At 30.0% G+C, this 23523-nt stretch overlaps 1 pseudogene; it reads right to left on the reverse strand.

Moving 5' to 3' along the window:
* Nucleotides 1-279: 279 nt before the first annotated feature.
* Nucleotides 280-20431, reverse strand: LOC129299363 (laccase-14-like; annotated as a pseudogene).
* Between the last annotated feature and the right edge of the window lie 3092 nt (nt 20432-23523).

The raw sequence follows: 23523 nt of genomic DNA on the forward strand, positions 1-23523 counted from the left end.
CTTCCGTTTTATAATTTTCCAATATCTAAATTCTTTCCTTCTTTCCATCAATCACAGAACAAATATCTGTCTCATCAGTACATCTCTGCCTCTTCACCGTCCACTTAATTAACCCACACTTAAAGAAAGCAATTCTCATGTTTGACATTATTGGTTGCACTTTTTTTTATAACTAGACGAAATTCGGGACACATTTTGAAAAGAAGACTCAAACTCTTCAACATTATTATAAACTCACATATGAGGAAGTTCAAAGCTGTTAGCATACAAAAACGAACACAAGAAAACATCCATGAATGATTATGATTGAAAATTACAACAACATAATCCTTCATTTGAAGGATATACAACAACAATTCATCCCTTATCTAAAGGGTGAAGTACAAACCCCAAACTTTGGGGACTAACCATGGGGGATTACAATCACACACATTAACACTCTAACATTCCAACAAAAAACCTCACAAAATTATAATATGAGGAGTTCCAAACCAAACTAATGACAACATGAACACGAACCATTTCTAGTATCAGACATTATTGCTCAAACTAAACGGAATCAAATTTCTCAGGATTCGCTTCTTTGTCTGAGATCAAATACAGGGTTATTTAATTTCTAGATAATTACTAATGGGTCAACGAATGATTGATGTCGAATGACGCAACGTCTTCATTTGGAACAAGGAGGCATGTACTTAGGAGGTGGAAGCATCCTTGTTTTCTTGGTTTTTCCATCCTTCACAATCAGCACAGTGTCCATTCCCCAGCTACTGTGCCTCTCAAAATGACAATGCATAAACCATACTCCTGCAAATTAATTCATTCATTGATCACTTTTCTTATCCGTCATCATCAATGAATCAATATGCACGTACATCTATATAACAAAAGCTGTATTATTCATGAGATACGAAAAAAAAGTTCAGTTTGTCTACTTCATGTAACGTATGGAACCCCTTTAAAAAATCTTTATATGTCAATGTATATGCACACACAAGTTAATTATATGAGTTCTATATACATCCATTATCTGTTGGTCTAATCCAAACAGAATCAAAATTGGTAAGTCATAACTTGAAGCGTTGCATTAAAAAATAATTAAGATAACAATTGTTTTAAAGATTTCAGGAATTCTTAAAATTACCACAAATTCTTTAAATTTGTAGTTTTTTTTTCAAAAAAAATACTAATACTTTTCTTAACACGGTAAAAAGTCCAATAAAACCTCCGCTTAGGTTTTGTCCTTGAAAATAATTATGATTTGTTATTGGGGAAAAACAAAGGTCAGGATGTTCAGAAATTTTCTTGGGCTGTAGCCTGTAGATAGGTTTAAATTAATATGGAAAACCCGCTTGAGATTCAGATAATTCCCTGTGAAATATGGGACAGTAATATTTTTCAAAGTACGTCGGCATGCTTATGAATGATAACTTAAAAGACATACCAGGATTGTTGGCGACAAATCTCATAGCAAGCCAACCATTAATGGGAAGACTAACAGTGTTAACTTCCGGAGGATCAACGAGGTTATAGGATTCAGGATCGGTCTTATTGTTGAAAACTCCCCAGCCTCGTCCCACAACATAATAGCTGAATCCATGGAGATGCATTGGGTGATTCTCGGCAGTATTCAATGAATTATTCGTTCCTTGCCACACTATCTCTACAGAGTCATTGTAGTTCAGCATTATCACCCTCGTTCCCGTGGTCGTAAATGCGTTGTTGTCAGGATCTGTGAAGTTGATGTAGTTTGGAGGCTCTTCCGGGAAGTCTTTAGTGAAAACTCCTTTCTTATTCCTGCATAATGAAACAACCCATGAATTATTGTTTGTGCGTAAGTGGAACACAAACTGTGACCTGTGAGAATATAGATGGACGGTGTATATATATATGTATATAAATATTGTACGTACCAGTAGTAAGCGCCCAATATATCAATACTCGGGCCTGAAACGACACGTTGTTCAAACTAGCCGCGAGCTTGGTGGTGCTGTCACAAGTACTAGCATTGCATGCAAGAACATTCACAGCGACCGTCATATAAATCCTCCTGTTAACTTTCTTTGGAACCTTAATGGGGTGACTTTTGCTCCCCAAACCCCTCAACCTGTTGGTGAAGTTAAAAAGAGCAGTAGAATCATTATGTTCAGGAAAATCTGGGAGCACCATCGGAGGATGCTGAGAAGCATTGGAGCTTCCACTGTATTGCAAAATGGCTGTGGTTGTGGTGTTATCATATGGAGATATGCCGTCGTGAAAGGGCGAGGCGACGATGTAGTAGAGGCCTGGTGTCTGGTTAGCTTGGAGCAGTACATCCATGGTTTGGCCTGGGGTGATCACGAGGTAAGGGGTGGTGAAGGGCTTGACGTAGGCTGCGTCTGTGCCTACGACTGTGAGTGAATGGTTTGTGATTCCGAAGTAGTGGTCTTCGTTCATGGCGGCGTTGATTATGCGAAGGAGATAGGTTTTTCCTCGCACCACTGAAAATCGGTGTGTCGTCCCTGCAAATTTTCCCCTGTTATTTCCGACATCATGAAATGATATGTACTGCAATAGTGATCTTTATCACTAATTCTGGAGGATTTTCAAATGATCTAATTTTTAAGTACTTTTTAGTGTGTGATCGGTCGCCTAATAATATTGGTCAAGTTGATCAGTTTTTTACATCGTGACGTTACCGTTAGAACAAGCATACAAGTCTCCAGGTTGGCCATTAATGGTGAAAGCATCGGAAGTGTTTGGTTCTCCGCCAGTGGCCAAAGCGTTGTCAATGATTGCCATCACGTCTTCCTTGTACCACTCCCCTACATATTGTTTACAAAATGAGGATTAGACGAGAGGTTTAATTTGAGAGGGATTTAAAGACAGTATTGAAAGACGAATTAATGTAGAAATGGAACATACCAATGATGAGGGTTTCTTGGCCATAGGGCACGGTGAAAGGATAAGAAGAGCCGTGAGGAGGATGGATGACAATGGCTCCATGAACAGTGGCACGAGTCCAGTCACTGTGAGCGTGCCACCAAAGTGTACCTTCTTCGTATGCTAAATTGATTCTCTGGGTGAAGCTTGTTCCTGGAGGAATAGGGCACTGTGTTATGTTCTCAGGTCCATCCGACCATGGATCGTTTGGTTGCCTCACTCCATGCCTGGAATTTCATGTTGCTTTTCACTTACTGATATGAAGTAAATAATTAAAAAAAAAACGTAGAGAAGATCGATACGTAGTGTTAAGATGAGTAGAGATCCATTTGGATCCTTTTTCTGATGGTTTTTCTACTCTGTTCAACTTCTTTTGGGGGGTAGTGCCAATACAGTTCTTTGAAATGATCGATCTTCATTGTTTTTAGACAAAATTTGTTGATTCCGCCCGGCTTCATACATATATAACTCATATAATTTGTTATTCAGAGTGAAATGACAGTAAACATAATAGGTCATAAATGAAATGAAGGAATCGGATCCGTGTTTTGGGAAGTTGTAAAATAATAATTTGCTTGTGGAAAAATGAGTACCAGTGGATGGTGACACCGTAAGTTCCATGATTGTGGACAGTGACAAAAATGATATCTCGTTTGTGAGCAGTGATGGCAGGCCCTGGGAAGCTACCATTCACCGTCAAGATGCTTTTCGTGCTGCACAGCCTTGTGAAGTTCTTCTCCTCCAGCTGTAATCCATCTCAAGTACAAAATAATTAACATCGATCCACACCGCAATAGTTAGCTAGTTAGTGTAGAAAAAGCAAGTGTGTGTGAGTGTAATATTGTCTAGCATGTGGCCAACGACAAAGCTAGTTAGAGATCAGAAAAGGCAAAATAAGCAAAAGCACATATATATATATATATATATATATTAGGCCGATATTCATCCTAATTAATCTTTAATTAAGAATATATATTTATTTTCACGCAGGGACGAACGTACAACGAAGTCATAGTGATGAACAGTGCCTTGAGACTTACAAAGAAGAAGCAAACCCAAAAGGATTAATATGACACAATGTTTCCCTAATTCCATTTCTTTCTTTTTCTTTTTCTCTCTATGGCCTCTTCCGCTGACTGTAGGGCCTACACACACGCACACACAGTAGCTAGTTATTTTGGACACCCCTTTGTTAATCTTTAAACTTCTCAATCATTTATTATGTTTTTTTTTTCATTTTTTAGTTGTGTGTGGGTGCGCATAATATTTTAGTCATGAAGCATTAAAATGACGTGATCAAACTATTTTAATCAATAATTGAATGCATGATATTATCAGTAATATGATATTTCTAAGAAGAAGAAAAAACAAGGTTTTCTTGTCAATCAATATATGTAGTAATTTCTAAAGACAAATCAGGCTATAAATTATTTCTTGCAAATTAATATTTCAAATATTAAGTTAACATCATTGCGAAATTTTTGCGATATAATTTAGGGAAAACGAAATTATCCTTTAATTGAACAGTCCCGCTTGATGAACCTCAAAGTCTAGTTTTGATAATAAATTTAGATAAGAGATTAAAGTGAGTCAAATGCTTTATGAGAGCGGATATGGTTGATTGTATATAATGAAAATTGATGTATAATGTGGTGCTAGAGTTGATGGTAATATAGATGACCCTTAAGCACGAAGGATTTTGAATGTGAATCCGTGTAAATGTCGAACACGTTTTAGAAAGAGCTATCTGTAATTGAACATGACAGTGCTTGAACCTATCAGACAGCCATATATATCCAAAATAATAATGATGACGATGATGATGATGATGATGTGGTGGTAATAGGTAGCTACTAAAACAAGACGCTTGTGACCGATTTCCCTTATCTCCAAATGCCCATGTCCTCCCCACACATCCGCCACATCCACATATTCTAATTTTTGGCCATCTTCTTTTGTTTTTTTCTTTCTTTTTTATCTTTGTTCTAATTTTATATTTATTATAAATAAGGAAAGTAGCATGTAGCGGACGGATCCAGAGTATAAAGATATAAGAAAGTGATCCTCTCATGCATGTTTGCCATTTGGTTGCACTTTTTATGACTAGAACAAATTCGGAATAATACATTTTGAAAATTAAATTAAACAAGGCTCAAACTCTTCAATATTATTATTACGTAGTATTACATATGAGGAGTTCCAAACCAAACTAACAACGACATGAACCATTTCCATAGTATTACACATTATTGCTCAAACAACTAAAACGGGTTTAAATTTCTCAGGATTCGCTTGTTTGAGTCTGAGATCAAACACAGGGTTATTTAATTTCTAGATAAAATTACTAACTAATGATTCAAAGAATGATTAATGTATTGTAGACTGCGAAGTTCTCTCTCAGCTGTAATCCACTCAAGTTTAAAATAATTAGCATCCACAGTTTTCTATAGCTAGCTAACTTTTTTTTTAAACTTAGAATTTAGATTACGGGTAGAAAAGTTATATATTTTATTGATTTGCATGTGACCAGTGACAGACCTATGTAGTTGTGAGTGTGGGCGGATGGAATAATACGGAGCATTATGCCCCCACTCACCCATAATTTTTGGACCCAATAAAGTAGTAGGAAGAAGGAACAAAAGCGGTGTTCACGATATTAATTAGGAGGAAGAATATAATCGATGAAGTAGGGAAGAAAAAAGAATGATGGTGGGCCCAGGAAGTAATGTTTATTACAGCTGATATGTAATTAATTGAAGGGTTGTTTGAATTTTTTTAGTGTTTATTATAATTATTAAAGGATTTTTTATATTAATATTTTAAAATTATGATTTTGGATGAGATGAAGTTATCTATTTTCATTGATTAATTTAAAATAAATAAATAGAATTTTTTATAAATTTTGAATATAACATTTTGTTATTAGGGGAGTTATAAGATGTTGATCTAAATTTTATGAATCTAAGCTCTAATCCTATAATCTATTTGGTTTTGTATTCACTAAATTTTATATGATAATATGCATAATCATTTGTTTTTTCTTAAAGAAATATTGCCCCACTAACCCAAAATCCTAAGTCCACTTGTTTATAAAATAGAGCTTACATCCCACTAGATCCCTAGCTAAGTTTGTGACTAAATTAGCTTGCTAGCTAGGTATGAGAGGCAGTTCTTAGAGAAGCAAAATATAAAGGCAGAATGACATTTAAGGCCCTGGTAAAAAAAATTATTATAATAAGTACTCATATTTCAATTTTTAATAGCAACATATATGTATTTTTTAAAGTACTAGAAATTGAATTGATCATTAAACTAATCAAGTTAATAAATTACGGGTTAGTGGTTCAATCGAGGTTTAAGCTGGGGTCAACCCAGAGGGCAAACTGATCAGGATTAAAATAATATAATTTAAATAAAAAGATACTAATCATGAAAACATTCAACCAAATCCAAGATTAATCTCTAATATAAGATGCAAATACAATAATAATTATAGAATTACAACCACTCAAAAGTCTAACAATAATAAAATACAACTTTCTAAATATTCATTCTTACATTTATAATTTACTACCCTTTTATTATTAAAAAGTATAAAACTAATAATCATTAATACTAAAAATTTTAACAATGATAATCATAATTCATAAATGCTAAGCTCAATCTTCTAAGTTCTAATTTATAATTAAGGCCCTCTATTCGAAGTTCGAATCACAGATGGTGAAATCTGATTTAATTGCTTTACCCTGCATTGCCTCGCTTTTTTAATTTTCAAGCTAGATTTTTTACTTTTCATTTGGTTTTTACAATTAAAAAAATAAAAACAAAAAAAAAGTGACCTAGCTAACCTAGTAATCTGGCAAAGTTATCTTGGGTTGACCCTAAGTTAGTCGGGTCACATCAAGTCAGTAGCTGACCAATTTAGGTGAAAGCCTAAATCGAGAGAGACCAAGTCACCGATTCACAAGCTAAATCAGCCAATTCGATTCAGGTTTACATACAATGATATTTTTATAAAACAATATTCAATACAAAAATTATGAATCCTTATTGTAATAAATTTCCTTGTGAATGCTTTAAATGTCATTCACACAAAGATATAAAAGCATACGTCGTCTGTATTTAAATTAGAAAAAGATTATTCAGGGCAATAATTGTGAAAGTTTACATTGAGTCGCCTGAAAAATGTGTGTTGTAAAAGTGGTAAGATGATTAACGATTTTAAGACAAAATTGTGATATTTTTTTTAAATAATGTTGGAAAATTAAGCATGACCAAGTTGTCAAGTTGGTGTAGGAAGAAGAAAAGAAATCCCACGTCCACTACAATTGGGCTAAAAAAGAGGTCTATAAATGGAATGACCGTTAAAACTAATATTTTTACGACAAAATTTGAGTTAAAATATAATGTTAATATACATGAATTGTACATGGAATGATAAACAAAAGCATATCTACCATTAAAAAATATGAGTTGGATTCCCTCTGCCAAGGGATTGCCTCCTCCAAGGGAATCTCTCCACTAAGGGACAACATATCTAAATAGTTCAGATTTAAAATATTTTTTTATATTTCTTATAATAATTATAAAATATATAATTTTTTTAATAAATATGTTTTAATACCAACTTGAAAATATAAGTGGTTTTAATATTAAAATTTATGATTTTTATAAATTGATTATCTAGATATACGTTGAACAATACAGATTTAATATGAAAATTATAAAAAATTTTAATATTAATTTTGGACCATCTATATTAAATTTGAACTGTTCAAACTAGTGATTAGATTTAATAAAATTTTTATAAATTAATTATTCAGATATACTTTTTGGACAATGTAAATTTAATATTAAAATTATAAAAGGTTAATGGTAAATTTGAAATGTCTAAATTACTGATCCAATTCAATAAAAGAATTTATAATTTTTTATCTTAATAAATTTTAAATAAAAATAAAAACAAAAACATTTAATCTCCAAACGGTCCAAATTTACTATGGGTTGCCGTGGAAGGTGGGAGGAGAGAAACCAAGTGCTAAAAAATAAATCAATGTGGTGAAGCACAAATAACAAGAAGCTGAGAGTAACTAGACTGAGCGTTATTCGATCTATGAATGCTCTTGATCTAATTAAAATTGCAATAAAAATATCATCACATAGTAGATGGTCTTTAAGGACAATATTGTCACATGGAAGAATAACTTACAACGAAGTCATGGCGATGAACAGCGCCTCGAGCCTTACAAAGAAGAAGGAGACCCAAAATGACCAATATGACACTCATTTCCTTCCCCAAATCCATTTCTCCTTCCTTATTCCTTTCTTTCTCTCTATGTGTGTGTGTGTGTATATGCGGCGTCTTCACTTCATCATAAGACTAACACACACACATATATAGGAGCTCATCGTGCTCGGTGACAGCATCATTTCTTTCTTTAATAATTGCATATTCTTTATATATGCACGTTGCTGACTGCTTCAACTTGTCGCTTTATCCGGTCATTTTTTGGCACATTGTGAAACTTGTTGGGTTGGGTCATGAGATCGGGCTTGCTAGAGTGGGGTATACCTACACATTGTGAAATTTGAATTTGAATATAATCCAAATCCTTTATTTAAGTATACAAAATTTGTAAATTTGAATTTGATTCAAACTCAAATTCATTTCTTAATACAATTCCTTTGTAATTTTAAATTTCATCTACATTCCAATCATTTTAAATTTTAGTTACTTCAAATATATTATTTTTGCACATTATCATATTTTTTATTTCTTGTTGATTAAAAAATAAAGATAAATTCATCATTCCTAATTTTTTATTTTCATTTCAAATCTCAACTCATCTATCTTTTTTAATTGAAAATTTTTGAATTACCCAAACAAAAAATTTAAAATATATAAATTTTAAATGTGAGATTTAAAATATAAAATTTTAAATCTAAACACTAGTCTAATATTTATTCAAGACACATTAAGAAACATTGTTCCTGAAGAGCGCGCGTGTGGCCACACAATACTGTGGAGGAACTTGCTACTATGCATGCAGACCCATAATTTTAGTTTCCATATCAAATTTCATCATTAAAAATCAGCATAACTATAGATATATAGGAATAATTAGTTAAGGTTTCTTATTTTTGAAATTTGACATGCGTTATTTTATAGATTAAATTATATATGAAGCACAAAACATTTTGGATGTAGGGTCAAATTTTTAAATATCAAAGTTATGTATGCCTTTGTTAGGAATAGAGAGCGACTGTCTAGGAATGAGGGAAGGGGAGAAACGGGTAAAAGTAGCAAAAAGTAAAAGTAGTGAAAGGATCTCACATTTTAACTCAAAATCTCAGGGTTTAAGTTTATATGTCCTTTTTTTTTATTATATATTAGTCATTAAGCTCAACTTTATTTGATATGGAACTTCCAACATTATCTTATGTCCACTCACACTTGGACAATCTAATAATTCCTCCTCAAGTGTGAGTTTACAAGCTCCTTATATCATAGACGTCCCAAACACCAAATCCATATTTTTTAGGGCTTTAAATGTGTGAGCAATAACAGGCTTACAGGTCTTGAGTGAAACCTGACTTTGATACCACTTGTTAAGAATGGAGAGCGACCGCCCAAGAATAAGGGGAGAGGATCGACTGGCAAGAATAACAGAAGGATGCCATATTTTAACTAAAAACCTCAATGCTTAAGTTTATGAGTTATTTCACTTTATTATATATTAATTATTAAGCTTAACTTTATTCGAGTTGGACTTTTCACATCATCTTATATCAATTCATATTTAAATAACTTAACAGCTTTGTAAAAAGTAGTTCTAGTATTTAATGAATAATTTTAGTAGACGATGGTATTAAGTATTAACAGATTTCTTTTTTCAGTTTTAGCAATGACGTCTATAAAATAAGGAAATTAATTAATATTAGAATATTGTAACAGCTGGCCAGGCCAAGAACATGTAAGATTTTAATCTAGAAGTCCTGCTTCTAAGAGAGACCGGAAAGTAATTAAGAAATCAGAAGCTATATATAATTTAATTTCTACAGCTAACCAGACTGATTAAATATTTTTTACTTTAATTAACTGGACAAGCACCGCCGTCTGAAAATTGATTTAGTTATAAGTAGCATGCAAGTCAAATAGTCAATGTCTAATTATCTGCCTCGGTGGCATAAGACAATATGGTAATGGGTAAAAAGACTAAAGCGGTTTTTTGGTTCATTAGATCAAGCCAAAATTTTACTATGACCGCGGGTGTTTGAATCAGTTGTTAAATATGAAATGAGAGGTCTGACTTAATCAATAACTCATAATTTTATAATTTCCGAGACAAAATTATTATAATATTATTTTAGTTAAAATTATGTTTCAATCAAAATCAACTTATTTTTAAATAAATACTCTGCTAGCTAATTATAAAATTTAAGGGTTTGGACCAAAATCTCCAACCCACGTGGTCATGAGTTCGTCAAATCTCACTGTTAATAAGAAGAACTTATTAATACACGATTTGTAAGTTTCTTTGAAATCTCTCTTTAAATGTAAAGGCATGTACTAGTCATAATTCATTAATTGTCAGTTAGATGCTATGACGAATGCGGGACTTAGAACAGCAAAGGCATAAATTATTTAGAATGTGAAAATCGTAAAAAAAAAAATCATTGAAAATAAGTTAAGGGTGTTCAACATTATAAAACTAGTGGAGATAAATATTGAAAATTTGAATAAATATATTTATGAATCCTTACAGTTTCACTCAATTTTGAACTAAGCTTATACAATTTATTTTATTTTAATTGAGTCTTTATAGTTTGATCAATTAACTTTTTTTAAATCCCTGAATGTAAAAATCCTTAAAATTTTGCTTTTCAAAAAAATAACATTAAGAACTTTTATATTTTTATTAAATAATTATATAATTTTAGAATTAATTACATTGTCTTCTAAATATTTTATATACACATGTAAAATTTTCATTACAAAAAATTAATAAAAATATACATAATGCATTAAATCAAATTTTTTTATTTTGGTTAAAAAAATAAATTAAAATTTTTAAACTCCAAAAATATTTTTTGTAAAATTTATTAATTCATTATTAATTTTAATCTTTATAAGTTGTTATATATAATATATTAAACTATAAGATTTTAATTAAAAGAAAATAAATTAAAAAAACTTAATTTAAGATTAAGCAAAGCTAAAAATTCTTAGATTAATTTCCCTTGAGTAAAACCTAGTGCAGTAAGGTGTGAATTCTGATAGGGGTGAGATATGTTCACCCTCACATCAAATTTAAATTGGTACGAAACTAGTCAGACTAACAGCTAATAAAACAAAAGGCTTGTCGGAATTTCCTTCGTCTGAGTAATTATTGACATGTGGGATTCACAAACAAACGAGAGAATTATCACGGTCGTTCACCCCTCCAATTCAAACATTCAATGAGGACAGCTTGCAGGCTTGCAGCAGCCTCGCACTTCAAAGATTCCACCCTCCTCACTTCTCTCTGATTCGTTTTTCACGTTTCCATTTTATTATGTTTTAATTTTAACATTCACTGCACCTCATTAGCTGCTGCCTGGACATAATTCAGAACCCAGCCCCTAGCTGACCACTCTGTCTTTATTTCCAAATCATGACATGTCAAAATTTTTTAATGTATATTAACATTGCTATGTATACTAACTAAAATACTTTCATTTAACGCCATAAATTAACGGAGGAGAAGGACAAATGTCTATGAAAGAAAAAAGAATATACATAAAAAGAGGTGGCTATAACTAATAAAAAAGAAATACTCCTCGAGTTATATTGATAGATATTTATAAGTCATTGATTATATTTTTAATTTTATTCTTTTATATTCTTTTTAGGATAAGCAATTGAAAATGAAAGAGATATGTGTGTGTTTTTTTAAATACACTCATTTCCTTCAGAGGATTTAAACTTTTTTTTTTTCACTCATCTGGAAATTAGTTTCATAGTAATATATTTTTTATTTTTTTATTCTACCAAACCCAATTTCCCACAAGAAAAACAGGTTTCATATACATGCATCACACACAATACTGCACAATTTTTTTTAATCCTCTCTTTGAGTTAACTCGGGGATTTGATTTCCAAATTCCTTGTGTCTAGTTGAAAAATCTTATCAATTGAGATTTAGTTCAATGACAAATATATAATCCCTCCATTTAAAATTATAAAATAATCGCACAGGGTGAAAAATAATTGATAGAGTTAAGGAGTGAGAAAGTGTGGTGAATAGGGGTAAAATATTTTGGATCTGAGATTTGTGTTTTAAATCAAAAAGGCTCAAGACAAAAACAACTGTTGAAATAATATGTGTAGGGTCCACCAAAATTAATGAAAAAAAATTACTGTTGAAACAACAGTTCATCCACAGTAAAATTCACGAATTTTACAGTATATATTGATGGTATTGATATTGATTTAAGACAAGATTCAGCATATTAATAAAATATAATAATAACATTTTATAAATGTACTTGTTCACAATAAAATGATGAAGTTTTAAAAAATATTTTTATATATTTAATTATTATATTATAATAATAATATTTAATTATATCTACTCTTGAAGGATAATATTAAACATATCATTCATAAAATCTTATTTTTTAAATTATTTTATTATTATTTAAAAAAAGTTATCTTATAATTTGGAAGGAAGGGAATATTTGATTTGGAGAAAGGATGATTAATTAAAAAGATAAAAAGTAGACTCGCACTCGGTTTTACAATTGCAGTTGCAGGCTCTCCAGAAATGAACCCCCCCCCCCCCCCCCCAAAAAAAGGAAGCAAAAAACACTGGACTTGATTCTGTCTATCAAGCACATGATCGAAGCTCCTCTTTATTTTCTAGAACAACAAAGCCACACTCATTAAATAAATGGTCACGAGAGATTGTAAGGACGTTAGTGGAAAAAGCAATTTTTGTAACAGGTGAAAAATTATTTTCGCAATACAAAACCAAATATAGTAAAAATAAAAGAATTTTTACGACGATTGATAACAAAACTCTCATAAAAAGGCACTCATTAACTTGATCCCAAACGGAAGCCTTGCTTCTTCTTGTTTTTTTTAGAAGGGCAAAGCTATGAGCTACAATATGTGATAATTCTTCTTCTTCTTTTTTTTTTTGGGATGTGGATTATTTTCATAGAAAATTTTAAAATAAACAAAATTCAAAAAGAAAAACAAAGTGCAATAAGTTGCGACTCACCTGAAAAAAAATTAAGCCTCTTCCAGCAATATAATGTATCTACACGCAATTCTCACAAGATGGCGTACAGAAAGAACCCATGAGACGGAAATTAAGCAAGCTCTAAGGCTAATCATCAGAAGCTTAGACATGTATCACCTTGTGACTCTTAATTGGCTGCTTATTTGAGTTTCGTTTATATATTTGCATGTGTTCTTACAGTACAAGAAGTGGAAGTACGTTGTACTAGTGCACATAGTTTTAATAGATCTTTCCAGTGAGCATTTTAAAACATTCGGGAAAAAAAAATCTAATAAATTGATTTAATTTCCCGTGAACCATATCAAACATTTGCTATATGAAATGATGTCGGTGGGATTTGGTTATATCGTCACGCGTGTCCCAATAGACCATCCAAGTTTTGCTCAAATTAAAGAGTCAAGGTCTTGTTATTTTCTTAATTATACTTTTATATTTTTATATCTTGAATGAAGTATATGCAAGATAATATCAATTTAGAACTATCAACTTGTGAAAAAAAATTATTTAATTTAATATATTAAAATAAAAATGTCGGTGGGAGTGGGATATATAATCCCGATGAGAGACCGGCCTTAATAAAATCAGCCGGAACCAATTAGAGTTTAGCTTAAATAAAATGAAAACTCCAAAGGCTTGGATTTACTTTAAAAAAAAAAAAACACGATAAAGAGATTTCCAAATTAAGGTGACGTGGGTGTGGGAATAACAATCAACTTCACTCTATGAAGGAAAGTAATTAAAATATTGGAAACCTTTTTTCATCATCAAATACTTATAATTAGCATGCTGAAGGAAGAAATAAGAAAAGTCTGTGTATGTAATGTTATTTATATTTAATATTTTTTTAAAAGTCAGTTAGATAAATTAAAATTTATTTAGATAATTTAATTTAAAAAAATTATTTATAAACTATAAAAATTTTGAATAAATTAATGAATAATAAAATGTTAAATTATGAAAAGTAAAAATAAATTAATACAGTTAAAAATTTTAAATTTTAAAAAGCTAAAATAATTTTTTCCGCTATATTAGATCCCATTTGCATTTTTGTTTCTTAACATTGTTTATTGCTGTCAATTATATTCCATGAATAAACCAAAAAAACAAATATTGATTCTTTTTTAATAAAATATTTATGTATGGTTTTAGGTAGGATTGTGCAACAGTTCAGTTGCTTTGTCTAACCCAATCCAACCTGAACAAACCTAGTCCTGTCTGTTCTAGAAAAAAAATTGGTTCGAAAGATAAAAATGAATAAAAAGTCAGATTAACTTATTAGTTGGGTCGGATAAGAGACCAAGCTCTCAAACTATTTGATTCAGTTTGGTCCAACTAAATTATTTTAATATAATTTTAATTATTTTAATATATTTAAATAGTTTTAAGTTTGAAAGAAGCATTTTCTTTATTCACATTTCACTTTTTATTTAATATAATTTTAATTTAGTTTGCTGTTAATTATTGTTGTATTGTAGATTATGTTGCTAAAGTTTGTTGAATGTTGTTGTAATTAAAATAATTAAAGCTATGAATTTGAATTATTTAGATGTAATTAAAATATTTTTTGTTGTTGTTGGATATTGTTATGAATTTCTTGTAATTATAAATATTTTTATTATTTTAATTGAACTTATTAAGTTGAAATGAATTGTTTGTATTCATAGAGGGAAAAAAAATTAGGTAAGTATTAAACTAACGAGACTAGTCTTTTAATTTTATAGATCAAATCTGATTATATTAATTTTTAAACTAAATTAAATTGAATTATAAGTTGTTTGATTTAATTTTTTTTATGATATGACTAGACTTTAGGTTAACTTAAAATTTAATTTTATTTAATTTTTTATGCAGCCTTAATTTTAAGGCCAAGGAAAGTAGCCTGGCATCGAAAGAGCAAAAATATAAAAATACAAGTTATTTTCTTGACAAAAAGAAGGAGTGAAAATATATTTATTGACAAAACACTCCTATGTTGCTTTGTCAACGTGGATCTTCACCACTTTGCTTTGCTCAGAGCTCGGGCACAGTCCGCGAAATGATGAGAGAGAGATAAATTACTGTCACAGTATAGAATATTTTTTAAAAATATTACTCAATTTGAAATATAGAATATTAAATAATATTTATAATTATTTTTTAATTATTCATCTACTTTATTAATTATTTTTTTAAAAAATTGAAATACTAAAATTTTAATTATTAGTATCAAATCAATGTAAAAATTAAAACAATGTAAATTATTATAAAAAATTAAAATTTTAACAAATATTTTTTAAGATTGAAAATTAGTTATAGATGATTCAAGGATCCTGCTCATGTCACTGATGGCAGAAGTAGCTTTTAAAAGTTTCAATCGTAATGTGAGTTTGTTTTTTTCAAAGGTCATTTTTAATTTTTTAAAATTAAATTTAAAAACTATTTAAAAAATATATTATAAATAAAAATTTATACAGAATTTATTGATGTTAAAATAAAAATATTAATTTATTTTTTAAATAAAATTTATTATTAATTTTTGTTCATAAATAAATTTATTCGGGAAAAAGCAATTCCACGTGATAGACATGTAACTGCCGCAACCTATGAGGCTACGGCACATGCATTCGTACATTTGCCAGATTGAAAGCAGTCTCACATTTCATGACTTTGTAAGCTGATAATCTTATTAAGATGTTTCATAAATTAAATGTTACTTTTTTATATTTTTAATCATTTTCACAAGGTGGTGTATGATGGGAGTAATTTATAGGTTATATGTTATTAATGTAATTTCATTTTAATTATAAATATATTTATTCAGTTAAAAAAACAAAAACTTCCTCAAAAGATTTGTCCATTCACGAATAAAATATTTGAATTTCATTAAAAAAACAAAAATATATAGTGAAGACTGAAGAAAATTTTAAGAAAACTTAGAATCCAGTTTCTTTTTTTAAATTGATCTGAGTTTAAGTATAATATTTCACCACATATTAAATAGTTTTCAAATACATACTAAAATCATTTTTTAATTGATCGGAGTACATTGCTATTTTCCTTTTTATAAATAAATAGATTTTATGTTTTATCCTGATGTTTTTAAATAGTACATACCAAAAACATATTTTTTATCAGTGTGGTCCAGCAGTACTAATGTTACGAGACTCCGAGTAAGTGCGCCTAATGTATATTTTTTGGGTAAATTTAAGTGCATCCCTAATAATCACAACAAAAATTAATTTTTTTTCCATTGAGAAAAACATTAATCAATTATAGATTCAAATTTTTAGAAGTAACTGTACCAGTATAAATTTATATTCCTTTTAAATGATGATATAAGTCATATTTAACTAATTTATTATTTAATAATAATGTTAGATGAAACTTTAAATTTTTAAAAATGTTCACATCTTTTTATTTATATCCTTATTAAATGTCCTATATAAGAACCTTACTATAATAGTAATTCAAACTTTAATGCATGATTTTTCTCAAAAAGAATAATAAATGAACTAGGAGTATAGTGAGAAATAAATATAAAAATTATCCAATATCTTATATTTTGGATTAAGTGAGATTTTTAATAGATGTCTTATATTATCATTTAGACAAAGTAATTTTATTCCACTTGTCTTACTTATCATCAGTATAACCTTCACCTACCCAACATTATTTTCAGAGCAAGTGTCGGGGAGTTTCTAACAAGACTTCAATAAATCTTCTTCCTTAAATTTTTAATCATTTTTTAATAGATTTGGATGTTTAATTATCAGATTTTCTCGTAAATAAATACTACTACGTCAGTCCTCTAAATACTTTTAGAAGAGATTGAACTCTCGTAATATAAAACACTTTTAAAAAATTAAATTTTTATTAAATAAATTTATTTTAATATTAAATAAAATAAATTAAAGTTATTAAATGAAGAGTATTTTTTTAAAAAAATTATTTTTATTTTTAAAAAAATAAAATTATTAAGTATAGTTTAATGAAATTTATTAATTTGTAAAATTTTATTTAAAGTATTTATAATTTGAAAGAAAGGGGATTATTAGTTATTTCGCAGATAAAAAGGGCTCATTTCAAACGTGGAGACATTTAATATTAGTTGACAACTGGAGTGTCGCGATCAGAGTGGCATGGTCGTACAAGATTGGCTGGAACCCTGGAAGTGGTGGTCCTTCTTTGGGCTTTTTGGGCTGGTGATCCTTGTCTGGCTTTTTGAGCGGTGCTCCTCATTCGGCTTTTGGAGTGGATTTTACCTAAAACACTGAGAAAGTTCATCATTGCTTCACGCGGAGTGGGGGGAGCCAGCTATCGTGACCACCATTTGTCCCTTTGTTAACTGAACTTGGATGAGTTTTTGTTTTTTTCGATTTAATTAGGTCTAGCTAGTTCAAGCCTGGATAGCTTATAAACAAACTCATCCTCACCTTTTTAAAGAGACATCATTGCTGCAAGCCCCTCTTCTTTTGAGCTTCTTTATTAAGCACTAGATCACGAAAAATCGTGTAATGGAACAAAAACAAATTAGATCATGTCAAAAATTATAAAATTTCTATACTCAAAAGGTAGATAATTGAAGATCATGGTATATAAGTTGTCCCAAGAAAATTAGAAAGTAAATAGATATACATATTTATTTACTTATCTGAATACATGATTGATGATCATCATCCAATCTCTTATGATAAATTTGTTAATTTTTTTGATTATTTTTTATAGAAGGTAGTTTTTGGATGTCTTAAACGAACAATTGATAGATATGCTTTCATTGAATTATAGTGGATGTTAATTTTTAAAAACTCAACATTCTAATAAAGGGTAAGACCTTTTCAGAATTTTTAAAATATCATTATACTAAGATGATACCCAAGATATTCAAAGAGTTCTTTTTGATTCAATTTCTTTTATCATGCCACCACAAGCAACCGTGCTATCGATATTCACTGAATTGTAATGTTGAGTTTGAGCCAGTGTGCTTCAAAGAGTTCTAGGTTGCTGACCACTTGTTGGATATAAGAAAATGATATATCATTATCCAAGCTATCATCTTTAAAATAGATTTTTTTGCATCTAACCTTGCGGATATTTCAGCATGCTCGAGCAAATAGCCTTTGCCAATGCATCGGTCTTGTGCTTGGGTTACATCCTTTCTTTTGGCTTTGTAAACTTTCATTTACGCGTGGCATCTAGTGGTGGAGCCTGCAACATTTAATAATGAGAGGACCTGCACTACAAGGTAGATATACATGAGACTTTCTTTTTTTTAAAAAAAAAGAAAGAAAGAGATTTGCTAAAAAGCAGTTAAAAAAGGAAAAGGAGAAATCCCCCCGGGGGGGGGTGGTCTTTGTAGGATGACATCGATGTATGCGGTTCAGCAACTTCATCCCTGTCTACGACGTCGCAGCACCAATCATCGGCTTCATTTTAAAAACAATTTTTCGTCAGTTCATCTTCTTCTTTTGTTTTCAGGGAATTTGTATTTCTTACGACAACATAACGTCATCCGTCGTTTTCTTTATCTTAAGTGAATTAGTGGTTCCTTTGCCTACCGACATCTTGACAGCTTTATGATTCATTTCGTACTTCTCTTCGTCTTTATTGAATTCTCTCTGTGGATTCTCAATTATCTTGTCCGTCGCATTCTCCACGTAAAAAGCAAAAGGGGCCTCCACGATGTTAAATACATATATCTTTGCACTCCCGGTTCAATTGAACGAGTTCCTGTTATCCTCCAGACACGGTAAAAAATGTGAAACAAGGTGCGTACGATCATTCTTTATTTTCAACTTTTCACGTAAAAAATTGATATAAAAATCTAAGGATAACCCATGAACATAAACAAAGGCCTATGTACGTAGTTGTATGAAATCCTGCCTATAGAGGAACGGTCATGAGTTTGATCAATGTTTTTAATTTTGTTAACTATATATGTGACGTTGCTGCCGAATAGCAACAAATTTAATAAAAACTAATTTTACAGTAAAACTAAATAACAGAGGAGATTTTTAAAAAAAAAAGTCAGGTCAATTGAAAAAATTACCAGGCAACACACTTAATCACAATTCAATCATTTAAACTTAATCTTTCTCGTGATCCACAAAAAAAAAATTAACTTTATTTAACTTTATTATTCTGATTTATTATATATTTTTTAAATTATCATTCAATAATTAAACAAGAAATTAAGTTATGAATTGAAATTTTCCTTAACTCACAACCTAACAATTGTTTTAAATATTAATCACATTAGAAATAAAGTATGACTAATCACCAAATTAAAGCTAGGCTAAATTACTCTTATAATACTATATCAATTGATTACAGCATGCAAACCTTATATAAAATATATTACTAAAAAATTATACAACAAAGCTACTATAATTAACAATAACAATTAAAGTATAAAATTTTAAGGTCGAGAGAAGAAAAGCAAATGGAAATAAAGCTAAAATGAAATTTTACCTGAATATTAAAGATTTCGATTATAGCTTAAGCTTATGGTTTGTAATTGATCACACAAAAATCAAACAGAAATAGGTAAATATGAGAATAGTCCAAATTATTGATGAAAAGTGAGTAAGAAGAACTTAGAAAATATTACCGATATCCCAAAAAGTTTCACTTTTCTTGAACCTGTTCGTCTTTCTTCAACCCTTTCCTTTGATAATCTTCCATCTTCTGTCAAAAGAACTCTAACCAATAAAATAGAAAACCTTATCGAATATTCCATTGTACCGAAAAACTACCTTTCTCAACCTTTACAAGCTCTTTTATAAAGGAAACTCTTTTACTCGTGGGATTATATCTCTAATCCATACTAATCATCCTTAGCCAAAAGAGATTATTCAAACCTCTAATATAAGCCAGTGCGCATCCCAGCAACAACTACTGAATAATACATTACCCTTGAGATTGCTCAACCCTTGATTGATACATAGATCAACCACAGATATATGTATCTCTATGTTAGAGCTATCCACCTTGTCCTAACCCTTTATAGGAGAAAGGGTATGGTATAAGGCAACGCCTTGATTTGTGCCATGTTGACTACTCCAAGCAGTGATAGCATGGTTCTTACTATAGCACCTGACTTTAACATAAAGCTCATAGATTTGACTCTCTCCACAAGATTAAAAGTCTAGATTCATATTCATGAGCTGTGCAGTAGCTAGAAGCTGTCATTGCTACCCTTTATCATCAGATGTTCTTCAAGCTTCAAGATCATTTCTTCAATCTCAACTTTGCGAATGTAACTAAAGATGCTTTATACAGGTTTCCAGACTATTCAGATGACTCATCTATCATCTAGATCTTGAGACATCTTTTGATAGAAGAACTTGCCTAGATGATGCTGTTAGAATGGATCAACAATTATAAAAACAGTTCCATAGTATTCAGAAGGATATTCATACTACAAAATCTCTTGATCTTTACAGACTTCAAGACAGTACTACTGAGTTTGTTTTCAAGAGGCTTGAAACCCAAGATCCATACAAATCTCTGGAAGGATATTGTCGATTACACTTGCTTTTACTACAGATAAAGAACACCCTCTAATTGAGTAGTTTACATCAGAAGCCAAGCCAATTATGACTCCCACATCAATAATCACTTTATTTGGGATTGTGCCCTATCAGGGTGTGATCGTAGCTGTATTGCTATCTTTAAAATGATTTTGGTGATGATAGAGAATATGGTTGCAAAAGAAAAACTAGGAGCCTAAGAGACCTAGATCTCCTTGCAACCATAAGCATCCTCCTAAGGATGATGATGATGATCATGGTCCAAAAACAAACCATTAAAAGAAGAGGGTAGGACCTCCAAATCCTCCCATTGAGAGAAGTACCTTCTTTGAATTTCTCAAAGAACTTGACCGTGAAGACTTTTTACAAAACCAAATATAGTAAAAATAAAAGACTTTTTACAACGATTGATAACAAAACTGTCATAAAAATGCACTCATTAACTTGATCCCAAACGGAAGCCTTGCTTCTTCTTCTTGTTTTTTTTTTAAAGAAGGGCAAAGCTATGAGCTGCGATATATGATATGTCCGTAATTTTTTTTTGGGATGTGGATTATTTTTTGATGGAAAATTTTAACATAAACAAAATTCAAGAGAAAACAAGGCACAATAAGTTGCGCCTTCCCCAAAAAAAAAAAAATTAAGCCTCTTCCAGCAATGTAATATATATCCCACGCAATTCTCACTCCACGATGGTGATGAGGAATGACAATGAAGCAAACTTAATTAAGCAAGATGGCGTACAGAAAGAACCCATGAGACGAAAATTAAGCAAGCTATAAGGCTAATCATCAGAAGCTTAGATGTGCATCACTTTGCAACTCTTAATGTGGCTGCTTACTTGAGTTTCGTTTATATAGTTGCAATGTGTTCTTACAGTAGTACAGGAAGTGGAAGTACGTTGTACTAACACACAAAGTTTTTAATAGATCTTTCCAGTCATCATTTTAAAGCATTCGGGATAAAAAAAAAATCTAATAAATTGATTTAATTTCCCGTGAGCCATATCAAACATTTGCTATGTGAAATGATGTCGGTGGGATTTGGTTATATCGTCATGCGTGTCCCAATAGACCATCCTAGTTTCGTTTCAAACACTCAAGGTCTTGTTATTTTCTTAATTATATTTTTATATATTTTTTTATCTTGACTGAAGTATATGCAAGATAATGTCAATTAAGAACTATCAACTTGTGAAAATAATTATTTAATTAAATATTAAAATAAAATATCGGTGGGAGTGGGATATATAATCCTGATGAGAGACTGGCCATAATAAAATCAGCCGGAACCAATTAGAATTTAGCTTAAATAAAATGAAAACTCCAAAGGCTTGGATTTACTTAAAAAAAAAAACCACGATAAAGAGAATTCCAAATTAAGGTGACGCGGGGGGTGGGAATAATAATCGACTTCACCCTATGAAAGAAAGGAATTAAATATTGAAAACCTTTGTTCATCATCAAATACGTATAATTAGCCTGCTGAGGAAGAAAAAGAAAAAGTCTATAACTGTAATGTCATTTATATTTGGATATATTTTTAAAAGTCAGTTAAATAAGTTAAAATTTATTTAGATAATTTGATTTAAAAACTAATTTAGAATAAATATTTGAATAAAATTATTTTTTGTTAAATTATTTGGATGATTTGATTCAAAAATATTATTTATAAACTATAAAAATTTTGAATAAATTAATGAATAATAAAGTGTTAAATTATGAAAAGTAAAAATAAATAATACAGCAAAGAATGTTAAATTTTAAAAAGCTAAAATAATTTTTTTCCACTTCATTAGATCCCATTTGCATTTTTATTTCCTAACATTGTTTATTTCTGTCAATTATATTCCATGAATCAACAAAAAAATTAATATTGATTCTTTTTTTTATAAAATATTTATTTATGGTTTCAGGTAGGGATGTGCAATAATTCAATTGTTCTGTCCAAATCAATCCAACTTGAACAAACCCAGTCCTGTCTAGTTTGGTAAAATAATTGGTTTAAAGGACTAAAGTGAATACAAAGATCAGATTAACTCATCAAGTTAGATTGAATAAAAGACCAAGTCCTCAAACCTTTTGGTTTGGTTTGGTCCTGAGAAATTATTTTTATATTATTTTAATTATTTTTTAATATATTTAAATAGTATTTAGTTTGAACGAAGCATTTTCTTATTTACATTTTACCTTTTTATTTAATATAATTTTAATTTAGTTTACTATTAAATTATATGTTGGTACTGTAAATTAAGTTGCTAAAGTTTGTTGAATATTATTATTATTGAAATTATGGAATTTAAATCATTTAGATTATAATTAAAATATTTTTTATTATTGTGGAGATTGTTATGGATTTTTTATAATTATAAGTATTTTTATTATTTTAATTAAGTTTATTAAGTTAAAATAAATTATTTCTATTCATAGAGGGCGAAAAAAAACATGTGAGTATTAGACAATGAGACTAGTCTTTTAATCCTATAAACTAAAATCTGATCTTGTTAATTTTTAAATTATAATTAAACTAAATTGAATTATAAATGTCTTAGTTCAATCTTTTTCATAAAAGTGATTAGACTCTAGATTAACCCAAAGTCTAGTTTTATCTATTTTTTGAGGAGCCCTAATTTTAGGCCTGATGAAAGTAGCCTGGCATCTAAAGAGCAAAAATATAAATAAAAAAGTATTTTTCTTGAAAAAAAAAGGAGTGAAAATATATTTATGACAAAACACTCCCATATTGCTTTGCCAACGTGGATCTTCACCAGATTGCTTTGGTCGGAGGCCGGAGCTCGTGCACAGTCC

The sequence above is a fragment of the Prosopis cineraria genome, unplaced genomic scaffold (assembly GCF_029017545.1).
Source record: "Prosopis cineraria cultivar Desert tree isolate PC_DT_omini unplaced genomic scaffold, ASM2901754v1 PC1135, whole genome shotgun sequence".
Taxonomy (NCBI): domain Eukaryota; kingdom Viridiplantae; phylum Streptophyta; class Magnoliopsida; order Fabales; family Fabaceae; genus Prosopis; species Prosopis cineraria.